This window comes from Megalobrama amblycephala, linkage group LG1 (genome assembly GCF_018812025.1).
Source record: "Megalobrama amblycephala isolate DHTTF-2021 linkage group LG1, ASM1881202v1, whole genome shotgun sequence".
Lineage (NCBI taxonomy): Eukaryota > Metazoa > Chordata > Actinopteri > Cypriniformes > Xenocyprididae > Megalobrama > Megalobrama amblycephala.
In genome coordinates, this window is record NC_063044.1 from 51295039 (window position 1) to 51309627 (window position 14589).

A 14589-nucleotide genomic window follows, 5' to 3' on the forward strand; every position below is an offset into this window, starting at 1 on the left:
GATTTAGACTCACAAGGTTGTTATAATCAACAAGGTAAAATTAACTCACCACTATTGAGCACTGAAAGAGATTTAATCAGGTTACTACATCATGATATCAAAACATGCTTAATGCATAACACAGAATTATGACAAAATGCTGTTTTGTCGAGTATCCTCATAAGAGCAGTCTTAAATGAACTTAAAGAGTTGTGAGGAAATGAGATGCACATCAGATCCGCGTCATGTTCGGCAGCCAGAGATCTTAAAGTCACAGTAGCCTAATAAACCAGTTGCTGTGATGTCTGTCATTAATGTTAATTAAAGAAGGTAACAGAGAAAATGGTAACTTTAATAAGGATTAATCTACAGTTTATTTAATTTATAATGTATGCAGTGAAGACTGTAAAGTGATTGATAACTTTATTAAGTTTCTGTATATTTCCTACCTGTTAGCCAGGAAGGCCACAGGAAAATAGGACATTTAATATAGTGGGTTTATGTGCACTCTAAAAAAATCTGTAAAAAATAGGGCACAATGTACTGTATTAATTTAACATATTTATTTTTTACAGGTGTTTACCTGTATTTAGAATTTTGCACTTCATTGAGTTGTGTTTTAGGGTTGATGGAAATGTCCGTAAAATTACTGGATAATGTCCAGGTAATGAGCTGCCAGTACTTTTTCTGTTATTTTACAGATTTATTTTTTACAGTGTGAAGATTTAGTTTTAAGTTCACTTTAAAAGTTATTTTTTAAGCCTAATAACTGTTGAAATTGATATGGTTTAGTTATGCTGTAATGTTGAATGTCAATAATTAATGTTTTAAAAAAATCATTTTCATAGACATTCATAAAAAGATGCCATTAAACAAATATTTAAAATATGCTGTCTTTAAGTTGTTTCTACATTAATTTGCAGAGTAACTGTGAAAATATTAAAATAAAATATTAAAATATTAAAACTATAAAATATATATCATGAAATATAAAAATATTAAAAACTCTACTGTTTATAATCATGATTTATTAAAGAAATATATGCAATTAATTAGTTTTTTTTTAATCAATTGACAGCACTTCTTTGTACACAAAACATTGAAACCTTACTATTTTTAGACACAGATATCAAGAACCAGCTATGAATCTCAACAATGGTAACATGTTTCAAACTGAAATGCATTCTGGGAGCTACCATAATATAAAACTCATCCATGGTTTCCAGTATGCATTGCAGCATGTCACCATTGTTGAGATTCATATGCTTATTCCTGGCATCAAATTAGTGTCCAAATGACAATAAATTTAGCTCTCTGAAATAAACAGTCAGTGAACATTCATGTGTCGCATTCATGTATTTTACTCACATACACATGGTTGTTTACAGTGAAATATACTTTGTATACTCACCACCATATCCAACTACACTAAAGTGCAAAGCCTTATTTGAATTGTTTATTGCACTCAGACTGGTTAGGGTAAAAGTTCAAACTGCATCTCATGTGATTTCTCCCAATTCGCCTTTCTGATTGCCAATGTACACACTGGCAAATGTGTACACAGTGTGTGGCAAAAGAAGAAAACAGGAAGGAAAACAACATAAAAGGATTGAGATTAGTGAATTTCTGTTAGAATTACGACAAAGCATATTTTCAAATATTAAACTGGGATTATTGATATGTTAAATTATAAATGTTTCAAGAACTGTATGTTCTTGAAATAAAAAATTCCATTATTCAGAGATAAAAAAAAAAAAATGTAATCTTTATTTAAATACATAAAGAGTTCTTGCACAGTAAATTCCCGGTCTTAAATTATACCACTTTGTGTTCATATGGGAACCATCAGCAGGGTATTAAAAGTAACACTGAAGCAGTGTTAAGTGGTTAATTAAGTGATGATTGCTTGATTATTGAAGACACCTGATGATAACAAGCTGACCTTTACAACACTGAAGAAATGACACTTTGCTACAATGTAAAGTAGTGAGTGTACAGCTTGTATAACCGTGTATATTTGCTTTTCCCTCAAAATAACTCAACACACAGCCATTAATGTCCAAACCGCTGGCCACACAAGTGAGTACACCCCAAAAAATATACGTTTTCTCTGTGTCCATTATGAATGTTTTTAGTTGGCATGAACATGAATAAATCCTGATATTACTGTCTGACCTGCTGCATTAGAACAGCTGATTTGTCTGACATAATCACATTCCATTATTGACTGAAACACAGACATGTTGGGTAGAAATGTTGAATGCATTGGATGTATTTATATAAATCGTATATACTAATCATGCCTATACAACATACCTAAAGATAATCAGAAACTGGAATCACATAATGGACTTCAATGGCCTCCAAACGGTTGAAGGTCAAAATTACAGTTTCAGTGCAGCTTCAAAGGGTTTTAAACGATACCAGACGAGAAATAAGGGTCTTATCTAGTGAAACGATCTGTCATTTTCTAAAAAAAAGTAAATGTATATGCTTTATATAGACAAATGATCGCCTTGCACATGCTTCCGCCAAAACCGCACTTTCGTATTCTTCAAAAAGCTTGCGCTGTATGACCTACACCTTCTCTATTCTACTTACGGAACGAACGCAGCGGCAGTTCCATTTTGTCCGTAAGTAGATTTGTGAGTACAGCCCAAAAGTATACGTGTTCTCTAATGTGCCCATTATGAATGCATTTATTTGGCATGAACTTGAATAAATCCTGATGTTACTGTCTGACCTGCTGCACAGCATACCTAAAGATAATCAGAAACTGGTCCACCCTCTTACATCATTTACCAGGAAGAGACTGACTCATCACTTCACTCCTTTCTGTCATACTGATGCCTTTTTTAATTTCAAGACATCGATCAAAGAAGAATGAAGAGAAACAATTTCAAGAAAGATTTATGAGAAGTTTGTTTCTGATCAGATAGCAGAGCTTTGTGATTCTTGTCGTTGTTCATTTTTGAAACCTTGATTCAGAAAGTGACATTAAAGTTTGGACTGCTGGATCTCAAACAGTGAAAATGGACCAGCTGAATATGATCATATTTGCCCTGTGTGTCGTGATATTTTCAGGGATCCTGTTGTTTTATCATGTGGTCACAGTTTCTGTACAGAGTGTCTTCAACAGTTCTGGAGAACCAAGGGAACTCAGGAGTGTCCTGTCTGCAGGAGAAGATCCTCAAGATATGATCCTCCAGTTAGCCTTGCATTAAAAAACTTGTGTGAGTCGTTCCTGAAGGAGAGAAATGAGAGGCGTTCATCAGGATCTGAGGAGATCTGCAGTTTACACAGTGAGAAACTCAAACTCTTCTGTCTGGAGGACAAACAGCCTGCGTGTTTAGTGTGCAGAGATTCACAGAAACACGTCAATCACACATTCAGACCCATCGGTGAAGTGGTTTCATCATATAAGGTAAGACATTTATTTTTGAGGATTAAAGCTTATCATAAATTAACAAATGTCTCCATTTTGCTCATACTATGCATTACACACATGAACGTATTACAGAAATATCTGGTGTCTCATAGATTTGAACATTAAATTGCAGGAGGAGCTCAATACAGCACTGAAGTCCTTACAGGAGAAACTGAACCACAATAAAAACATTAAAGGAAAGTTTGAGAAAACAGTTCAACACATCAAGGTGAGGATTTGATACTTTTGACATATTTACAACTTTGATTAGAACAGCTGATTTGTCTGACATAATCACATTCCATTATTGACTGAAACACAGACATGTTGGGTAGAAATGTTGAATGCATTGGATGTATTTATATAAATCGTATATACTAATCATGCCTATAAGTCTTTATATTATCTGTGTTTTTGAAGAAAAAAAAATTGTTTACTATCATTTACTGAGTCGTATTTCTGGTTCACAGAAATCCCTCAAGTTTCTATATTTAACCTCTGGTCTCCTGTATAAGTTTTATATCTTCCTTCTTACTCCTTTCAAGTTTTGAACTGGTTCAGTGGATAGTATTTACATTGCAGGATGCTACATAAATTTGGCGAGTCAGCCAGGAGTGGTCAAGGCAGATATAAAAGTAATAGCCACAGACCAGACCATGCTTCATGATGGAAGTAGTTCAAACATCAGTGTGAAAATCCCTAACTCAGTTAGTGGGGTAGTAGCTGATGAAGAAGTATATGACTTTCTTATACAGTATCGGTCTATTCATAGGATAATTACAGTAGACACCCCTGAGTCAGAGACAGACAAACAAGTTATAGACTATGCATATGACACAGCCGTGCAATCCCTTTCACCTAAGCTGCCATGCTGCATACCAGTCATTCTGAAAAATGAGTCAGACCATGATATTACCCGATAGCAGAGATTCATGCCATCAAGAGTGTTCAGTCCATCGAGTCTTCCAAGTCAGACTCCCAAACAAAGTTTGATCACAAACCAAAACTCAGCCTTGACTTTGACTAAAGCACGAGGCCAATAGTTTTCAAGTGCTGACTGTGAAGGAGCATTTCATTGGGTTGGACCTACTGAACGAACTACTGATTGAATACGCCCTTTGCTTTGTAAATACGTGTCATTTGTATGTATCCTCATCATTATGTTTCCCACTGCAAAGAAATGTAGTAAAGACAAGTTGTTTTTGACTTTTGAAAGTTATGTTAATTAGGTGAAAATATTTTGCATTTAATTAATTTCTATAATGTTTATAATTGTCCGATCTTGTTCTTATTGTTAGTCTTTTTCACACAAAAATTAAATAACCAATAATGTGTCGAGCACAACCAGCTGCCCATAATTGTCAAAGTTCTTATTATTTTCTATCAAAAATATTTGACAACTGTTTAGTAAAAGTTCAGTTATGCAATTTATATTATTATTTAATATTATTATCTAATTAAACAAAACTACTCTGCTAACTAACCCACATTTACACTCTCACTCTTCATGCTGTTTCCAGAATCAGTTGTGTCTTTGCGATGATTGATGTGAATGTGATGTGATTTCAGTCTCAAGCTGAGCACACAGAGCATCAGATTAAACAGCAGTTTGAGAAGCTTCATCAGTTTCTCAGAGATGAAGAAGAAGCTACAATCACTGCACTGAGGGAGGAAGAGGAGCAGAAGAAGCAGATGATGAAGGAGAAGCTGGAGGAGATGAACAGACACATCTCAGCTCTTTCACACACAATCAAAGACATGGAGGAGATGAAGAAAGCCAATGATGTCTGCTTCCTGAAGGTCTGATTTCACATCATTGATTGATTGATTGATTGATTGATTGATTGAGTTCTTGATGATAAATGGTGTGTTTGTTCTGCAGAAGTTTCCAGTCTCAAAGGAAAGGTGAGTGATCTGCTGGTGTCTCTGATTCTGATCCAAAGCCACTGCAGTTCTGACTCCTGAATGTTCTTCCAGAGTCCAGATCTCACAGCCGGATCCACAGATGGATTCTGGAGCTTTGATTCATGTGTCACGTTACTTGGGCAACCTGCAGTTCAGAGTCTGGAAGAAGATGCAGGACATCGTCCAAAACAGTGAGTCTGGAAAAGATCTGTGCTCTTACAGACACACTGGAAATGACCCATAGGGGAAGATTGACAGTTTTAAAGATCTCTGATGTGTTTAATCAACAGAACGAGTGTCATAATTCATAATAATCTGTGTACGGTTCACTCTTGATCATTATATGAACATCAGAATAAAAGCAGCTGTTGATTGTCTCATCAGCTCCTGTGATTCTGGATCCAAACACTTCAAATCCATCTCTCATCCTGTCTGATGAGCTGACCAGTGTGAGATGGAGAGAGAACAAACATCCGCTTCCTGATAATCCAGAGAGATTTGACGATTATTACTGTGTTCTGGGTTCAGAGGGTTTTAACTCAGGAACACACTGCTGGGATGTGGAGGTTAAACAAAGTCGATGCTGGAATCTTGGAGTAACTACAGCATCAAACCAGAGGAAGGGACAAGTTTTCTATACTGATGTCTGGAGTGTGCAGTATGATCAGTATGGTCATACTGCATACTGCATACTGTAGACTCCACCGAGCAACGACACCGGTAGGCACTTTAGTTTCTTCCCTCCTTTCACACTTTTCCTTCTTCCTCAGCATGTGCTTTCAACTCATTCCTGTTGTCTCTCGGCAACGCTCCACTAACCCACGTAAAAGGCAGCGCAATATTTCTAACCTGCGTCCTGTTTACTCCTCTTCTAACACTAATACTCCTCTCTCTGTCTCTGTGGGTCTATGGAATTGTCAGTCAGCAGTTAACAAAGCTGACTTCATTCCAGCCTTTGCTACTAATTCTTCTCTTAATATCTTGGGCTTGACTGAGACCTGGATTCGTCCAGAGGACTCAGCAACTCCTGCTGCTCTCTCCAACAACTTCACTTTCTCTCATACCCCTCGCCAATCTGGTAGGGGTGGGGGCACAGGTCTTCTCATTTCTGACAATTGGAAATACTCGACTCATTCCTCTCTTTGCAACTACAATTCATTTGAGTTTCATGCTATTACAATCGCAATTCCTGTCAAAATTCATATCGTAGTAATTTATCGCCCCCCAGGCCAACTGGGTACCTTTGTAGAGGAACTGGACATGCTGCTGTCCTCATTCCCAGAGGATGGTAGCCCACTTGTAGTTTTTGGCGATTTCAACATTCATCTAGAGAAGCCTTATGCTTCAGACTTCCACTCTCTTCTAGCCTCATTCATCACCACAAGTACGCACAAATCTGGCAACCAACTTGATCTCATTTACACACGCAACTGCATCACCGACAACATTCTTGTAAAACCTCTGCACATTTCCGATCATTTCTTCATTACTTTTAATCTACAACTCCCCATTTGTTCACCACCAACCCCGCTACCAGTTACCTTCAGACGAAACCTGCGCTCTCTTTCTTCTTCTGATCTTTCCTCTACTGTATCATCCTCTCTTCCCTCACCCTCACAATTCGCATCTCTAGATGTGAATACAGCAACAGACACCTTATGTTCCACATTAACTTCTTCTCTAGATAGTATCTGTCCTCTGTCATCCAGGCCTGCACGTGCCACTCCCTCTAATCCCTGGTTATCTGATGTTCTTCGTGAACATCGGACCAAACTCAGGGCTGCAGAGAGGAAGTGGCACAAATCAAAAGACCAATTTGACCTAAGTAGCTATCAATCTCTGCTCTCATCCTTTTCTGCTGAAATTCATGCTGCTAAATCTTCCTATTTCCACAACAAAATCAACAGCGCTCCAAACACACGCACACTTTTCAAAACATTCAACTCTCTCCTCTGCCCCCCTCCACCACCACCCACCTCATCCCTTACTGCTGATAATTTTGCTACATTTTTCACTGATAAAACATCTACCATCAGCAGTCAGTTCTCCGCTCCACACACACAGGAACTCAGACCAACCACACACACAGCCACATACCTCCTCTCTTCATTCTCCCCCCTCACTGAGACAGAAGTATCCAAACTTCTCCTCTCCAGCCATCCCACCACCTGCCCTCTAGATCCCATACCCACACACCTTCTACAAGCCATCGCTCCCACACTTTTACCAGCACTGACACACATCATCAACACATCCCTCCACACTGGCACTTTCCCTAACACATTCAAGCAGGCTCGGGTAACCCCACTGCTTAAGAAACCCACATTAAACACGTCTCTTGTAGACAGCTACAGACCTGTTTCTCTCCTACCATTCATAGGAAAAACACTTGAACGAGTTGTTTTCAACCAGGTGTCATCTTTCCTCTCACAGACCAACCAATTGGATGTCAATCAATCCGGTTTCAAGAGTGGCCACTCGACTGAGACTGCACTGCTGTCGGTCACTGAATCCCTGCGGATTGCAAAGGCTGATTCCAAATCATCAGTTCTCATTCTGCTCGATCTATCTGCTGCCTTTGACACGGTGAATCATCAGATCCTCCTGTCCACCCTCTCATCACTGGGCATCACAGGTACTCCGCTTCTCTGGTTCGAATCCTATCTCACAGGAAGGTCTTTCAGGGTTGCCTGGAGAGGGGAGGTATCCAAAGCTCATCAACTGACCACGGGTGTTCCTCAGGGTTCAGTTCTTGGACCCCTCCTCTTCTCCATTTACACTACATCACTTGGTCCCATCATTCAGGCACATGGTTTCTCCTACCATTGCTATGCTGATGACACACAACTCTTCCTTTCATTCCAACCAGATGATCCCACAGCAGCTGCACGAATCTCAAGCTGTCTGGCGGGCATCTCGGCATGGATGGAAGAACATCATCTACAACTCAACCTGGCTAAGACTGAGCTTCTCGTATTCCCTGCCAATCCGACTCTAAATCACGATTTCATCATCCAGCTAGGTACATCCTCAATTACCCCGTCAAATTCGGCCAGAAATCTTGGAGTAATCCTTGACGACCAACTGTCCTTCAAAGACCACATTGCAAAGACAGCTCGGTCATGCAGATTTGCACTATACAACATCAGGAAAATCAGGCCCTTTCTAACAGAGCATGCAACACAACTTCTGGTCCAGGCCCTGGTCATTTCTAGGCTTGATTACTGCAATGCTCTTCTGGCTGGACTGCCATCATGCACAATCAAGCCTCTACAAATGATTCAGAACGCAGCAGCACCTCTCGTCTTTAACGAGCCCAAAAGAGCCCACGTCACGCCTCTCTTCATCTCTCTTCACTGGCTACCACTTGCTGCTCGCATCAAATTCAAGGCGTTGACGCTTGCTTACAGATCTGCCACAGGCTCAGCACCCTCCTACTTCCACTCACTCTTACGAGTCTACACTCCTACCAGAAACCTGCGCTCATTAAAGGAGCGAAGGCTTGTGGTACCATCACAGAGAGGCACAAAATCACTTTCCAGAACGTTCTCGTTCACTGTTCCATGCTGGTGGAACGATCTTCCTGCCTCCATCCGGAATGCGGAATCCCTGGCAATATTCAAAAGACAGCTGAAAACCCATCTCTTTCGTGAGCACTTAACCTCATCTTAAAAAAAAAAAAAAAAAAAAAAAAAACTTCTTATTCCTATCCTTTCACTTCCTCTAATCCCTCTCTATTGTAGCTTCGGATGATCTGAGCACTGCCTATAACTTGTATTATGAGCACTTCTTGTCTATTTGCCTCGTCATGACGACTCGCTTGTTGTATTCCTCACTTGTAAGTCGCTTTGGATAAAAGCGTCTGCCAAATGAATAAATGTAAATGTAAATGTAAATGTATGGACTGAATGAATGGTCAGGTTTTCATGTTAAACAGAAGCTTGATCGTGAGAGAGTTGATCTGGACTATGACAGAGGAACGGTGTCATTCTCTGATCCTGTAACTAACACACATCTACACACATTCACAACCACCTTCACTGACACACTCTTTGCTTTGATAGTTTTTCTCCTCTGAGGATCTTACCACTCAATAGTCAGTAAACGTTAACTTACACCTGTAGGTCTGGATCAAGCAGCTTTCATCTTTTACATTCATCAATTAGTTTTTCTATAGCACTTTTACTACAGTTAGACCAATTAGAGACAGTTTTAGGATTCTTGTTCAGATCAGGCCAATTATTCTTTCTTTGTTGGAAAGTGTGTCTCCTCCTCTCTGATGCCATCTTTTTACTCCTGATTAGATTGGAAACCTCTCCAGCACTCTTGAATAATTTAGGTGAAAGAGAGTCTGTCTTTTTAACACTACGAACCTTGATGGAATGAATCAATACGGAATTTATTTAAGCTGGACAATGAAACCATTTTCTTTAAGAGCTGCTGTGCAGCCAAAATTATTTGCCAGTTATCACTGTAAAGCTGCTTTGACACAATCTGCATTGTAAAAAGCACTATATAAATAAAGGTGACTTGACTTGACTCGACTCCCCACCAGATTCTCCTGAATCGCACTGTGAACAGATTGTTGACAGTGCAGGTCCAGTGCCTTATCAGTTCGAACATTTGGACCCTCTCATACATACTGGAGAAAGTTAAGATCAACCTGATGAAGTGCAGATAGAAGTCGTCTCGCACTGGTATGTTTTTGTACTTTCAATATTTATAAAAAGTAAAATATGTATTTATCAAATTGAAAGTTTATCTTGAATGTGAATGCCGGAATAGTAAATAAAATCATATAGTATTTTTAGCACAAACTAAATCTCCCATTGCAAAGTATTATAAAAACGCTTATGTTGTAATTTTAACAGGTGTTCGTGTGGTAACTACTTCAGACTCAGTCCTGGGGAGAATGTATGTTGTAAAGAAATATCGCAGGTAAAATCCTACTTCAAAGAGGACAGTTAGTCACACTACAGCTGGCAGAGAGATTTCATGGATCTGCAAGTAGGTTTTCACTGTTTCAGAGTAGCTAGGTGTATAGTTGACAAAACCAGACAAATCCAACCTGGGTAAGATCAGGTTCAGTGGGCTTACAATGCTAAACTTTCTCTTTAAACTCAGGATTTGTTTTTTAAACCATTAGTTCCTTGCACACATTCAGCTTACTGCACATGTGCATAATTTTATTCAGTAAAGGCTTATTTATACTTCTGCATCGAGTGTATGCAGTAGCTGCGGTGTAATCTGAAGTGTAATCTGACGTGCACTTCAAAAATGTAACAACGCGTCAATTCTACGCGGACCACAAGCGCTGTGATTGGTCTACTAGAACCCCTCCCTCAGGTAAAAAAACTGGCGTGGAGCAATAGGAGAAAAGCAAGCATTTTCAACTTCCATAGGAATGAAAAACGCTTTGTTTCAGAGGACACATGCAGTCATACTGCAACAAAAGTCGTTACCTATTTGCCGCTTATCTGCCGTTTCTATTTTTAAGCTTCTCTGACAACGTACATGACAAGCTGCTTCTTTGGCATTACCTCGGACACTGCCTACTAGAGGTTTACATGCACATCGACGCGGACAATGACTCAGAAGTATAAATAAAAACAGACGCATAGCCTATGGCGCAGAGGCTCAGAAGTATAAATCAGCCTTACCATCATTGCTGTGTCCGAAATCGAATACCACTCTACTATATAGTACATGAAAAACGTATATATGTAGTATGTAGTAGTATGTCCGAATTCATAGTAGCTAAAGCTAACACTCTGGCTCTGGCGGTACGCGATAGGCTGAGAGGTGCTGCATGTGATTAAGTTAGCCATTACTGTGCATTCACACTGCCGCCGGTGAGAGCTTCAAAGTGAAAGGAAGTCATTCATTTTCAATGTGAGCCGGCGGTGAGCTCTGGCAAGAGCGCCGCGGCACGTCTTGGATGGTGAGAGCGTCGCGGAGAGTTAAAGTCAGGTCAACTTAACATGTTAATGAGCTATGACGCGGTTCCACAGCAACCAATCAAAATGTAGAGGTCCTCGCTTGAGAGAATTCCGATTGGTTGCCACAACTTGTCATTTACTTTGACCCTCCCGCCGGCGGCAGTTTGAATGCACAGTTACACTTTCTCCAGTGGTTAGAGATACAGACCCTCTCATCTCCCTATAATATACAATCTCTGATACGGTGGACACTTTACTATCTCATGAGGCCATGGGAGAGGATTTGTGAATGGAGTTGAAGGGAGGTAACCGACGCTGGTAGGTCATGTGACACCAAAAACATAGCGGATGTAGTACGTCTGAACTCATTTATACAAGAGTACAGCCTGTAATTAGGTTGGCTGAACATCATTAAGACAACAATTACTTTATTTAAAAAGTAATTGCTGTGTAATTGTGGGTCCTCCTAATACCCCAGTCAGTCCTAACACCCCAGTATAGTGATGGGGACACTATACTGTCAAAAAGCACCGTCCTTCGGATGAGACTTTAAACTAAATGTCTAACTAAGATGTCCTTCAAAAAGTGTAGCGGTGTAACCCGACATCCTAGCCAAATTTGCCCATTGGCCATTGTCCATCATGGCCTCCTAAGCATCCCAAGAAACTGATTGGCTTTATCACTCTGTCTCCTCTCCACCAATAAGCTGGTGTGTGGTGGGCGTTCTGGCACAATATGGCTGCTGTCGCATCATCCAGGTGGATGCTGCACATTGGTGGTGGTTGAGGAGATTCCCCCTTCCATATGTAATGTGCTTTGAGTGCCCAGAAAAGCGCTATATAAATGTAAGGAACTATTATTATTATTATTATTATTATTATTATTTATTACATGCATGTGTGCTTGTGCTTTTGTTAACTAACGTCTCGGTTACAAAGGTAACCCTCGTTCCCTGAAGGAGGGAACGGAGACGTACGTCGGACAGACCGACGAATAGGAATCTTGCTAGAGAGGCCAATCTACTTCGAGTGTAACTAAAACGAGCCAATGCACATTGGCATGCAATCATATGCATCAGCTGCTCGCCTCGCAGCGCGGGTATATAATGAGCAGCAGGTGCGTTGCATCTTCAGGTTTTCGCTAAGGAGCCGAACCGGATAGTCGGCAGCATCAGCGGGGTACAGCGACTGTGGCGACGGGACGTACGTCTCAGTTCCCTCCTTCAGGGAACGAGGGTTACCTTTGTAACCGAGACGTTCCCATTCAGTCGGTCACGTTCGACGTACGTTGGACAGACCGACGAATAGGAATCCCTACCAAAGCGCCACAGGAGCTGCCCCCTTCCAGCGCTCTGTTGTAAGCCACCTGAACCCCCTTGCCTGAGGATGGTGGGACAGGGCTAACACAGAGAGAGTCGATCACTGCTGTTCCCCAAAACCCATTCAGTGAGACTATTGGATAACGCTGGGAAAGCGTACCCTTTCGCTGGGAAAGGAACGCTGCGGAAGCCACATCCTTCCCCGAAGGAGTTATGTGGAGAAGTACATATGGACTAACCCTGTAGGGCTGTGCTACATATGGAAGAGCTAGGGTGACTCCAACCCGATGAAGGGTAGGTTATCCCAGAGGGAAAGACACGGGCTTCGTTTAGGAGCAACCGTGGAACCAACCATATGGGATCCCCGTAGGGTCACACATATGGAACCCAGCCTAAACCCGGTTCTCAAGGATACAACGGAGTATAGGTCTGGCGCCAGACGCTCCGCCACGTCGGCTGCCGAAGGGATATCGGAGGACTCGACAGGGTCTGCCCGTAGGGACTCTCTGGAGTGAAGAAGCGCATGCAGCGCAGCAATCCGACACTAAGCCTCTCCGTGCCTCTGACCTGAGGCGAGAACATGGGAGGAGACCGGCTCGACACGAAGGCTATAGTATCTAGCAAACGTGTTAGGTGTCGCCCAGCCCGCAGCTCTACAAATGTCTGTCAGCGAGGCGCCACGAGCCAGCGCCCAGGAGGATGCGACACCTCTCGTGGAGTGAGCATGCAACCTGAACGGGCAGGGCACGCCCTGAGCTTGGTAAGCCAGGGCGATGGCAAACACTATCCAGTGGGCCATCCTCTGCTTGGAGACAGCCTTTCCCTTCTGCTGGCCTCCATAACAGACAAAGAGCTGGTCTGAGGTTCTGAGGCTTTGGGTTCTGTCTATGTACAGTCGCAAAGCGCGAACTGGACAGAGCAAAGCCAGGGCTGGGTCTGCCTCCTCCGAGGGCAGCGCTTGCAGGCTCACCACCTGGTCCCTGAAGGGAGTGGTAGGAACCTTGGGCACATAGCCAGGCCGTGGTCTTAGTACCACGTGGCTATCACCCGGCCCGAACTCCAGGCACGATTCGTCGACCGAAAATGACTGCAGGTCCCCTACCCTCTTGATGGAGGCCAATGCAACCAGCAGCAAAGTCTTCATAGACAGAATCTTTAAGTCTGCTGATTGCAAAGGCTCAAAGGGAGCAATCTGAAGTGCTCTTAGCACCAGAGCGAGGTCCCAAGAGGGTATGGAGGGGGGACGAGGAGGATTTAACCGTCTCGCCCCCCTAAGGAACCTGACGACCAGGTCGTGCTGACCAACAGATTTGTCATCTATGTGGTCGTGGTAAGCGGAGATAGCAGCAGTATGGACTTTGAGGGTGGAGGGGGACAGCCTACGCTCCAACCCTTGCTGCAAGAAAGAAAGCACGACTCCGATCGAGCATCTTCGGGGGTCTTCTCGGCGCGAAGAACACCACTCGACGAACAGGTTCCACTTCGAGGCGTAAGCACGTCTCGTAGACAGTGCACATGCTGAAGTGATGGTGTTAAGTACCTCAGGGGGTAAGTCACCTAGAACCTCCGCGTCCTGTCCAGGGACCAGACATGGAGTTTCCAGAGGTCTGGACGCGGGTGCCAAAGAGTGCCCCGTCTCTGAGAAAGAAGGTCCTTCCTCAGAGGAATGGGCCAGGGAGGGCTGTCGCAAGGAGTGAACGTTCTGGGAACCAGGTCTGGTTGGGCTAATAGGGCGCAACTAAGAGGACCTGCTACTCGTCCTCCCTGACTTTGCACAGAGTCTTTGCAAGTAGGCTCACTGGGGGAAACGCATATTTGCGAAGGCCCCGGGGCCAGCTGAGTGCCAGTGCGTGTGTCCCGAGTGTTCCCTCGGACAGGGAGTAAAACAACTGGCAGCGGGAGGTTTCTGGTGAGGCAAACAAGTCTACCTGAGCCTCTCCGAACTCTCTCCAGATCAGCTGGACCACCTGGGGGTGGAGTCGCCACTCTCCTGGCAGCTCAGCTCGTGATAGCTCATCGGC

At 42.5% G+C, this 14589-nt stretch overlaps 1 pseudogene; it reads left to right on the forward strand.

Annotated features, from left to right (window-relative positions):
• Positions 1-635: 635 nt before the first annotated feature.
• Positions 636-9737, forward strand: LOC125270056 (annotated as a pseudogene).
• Positions 9738-14589: the final 4852 nt, after the last annotated feature.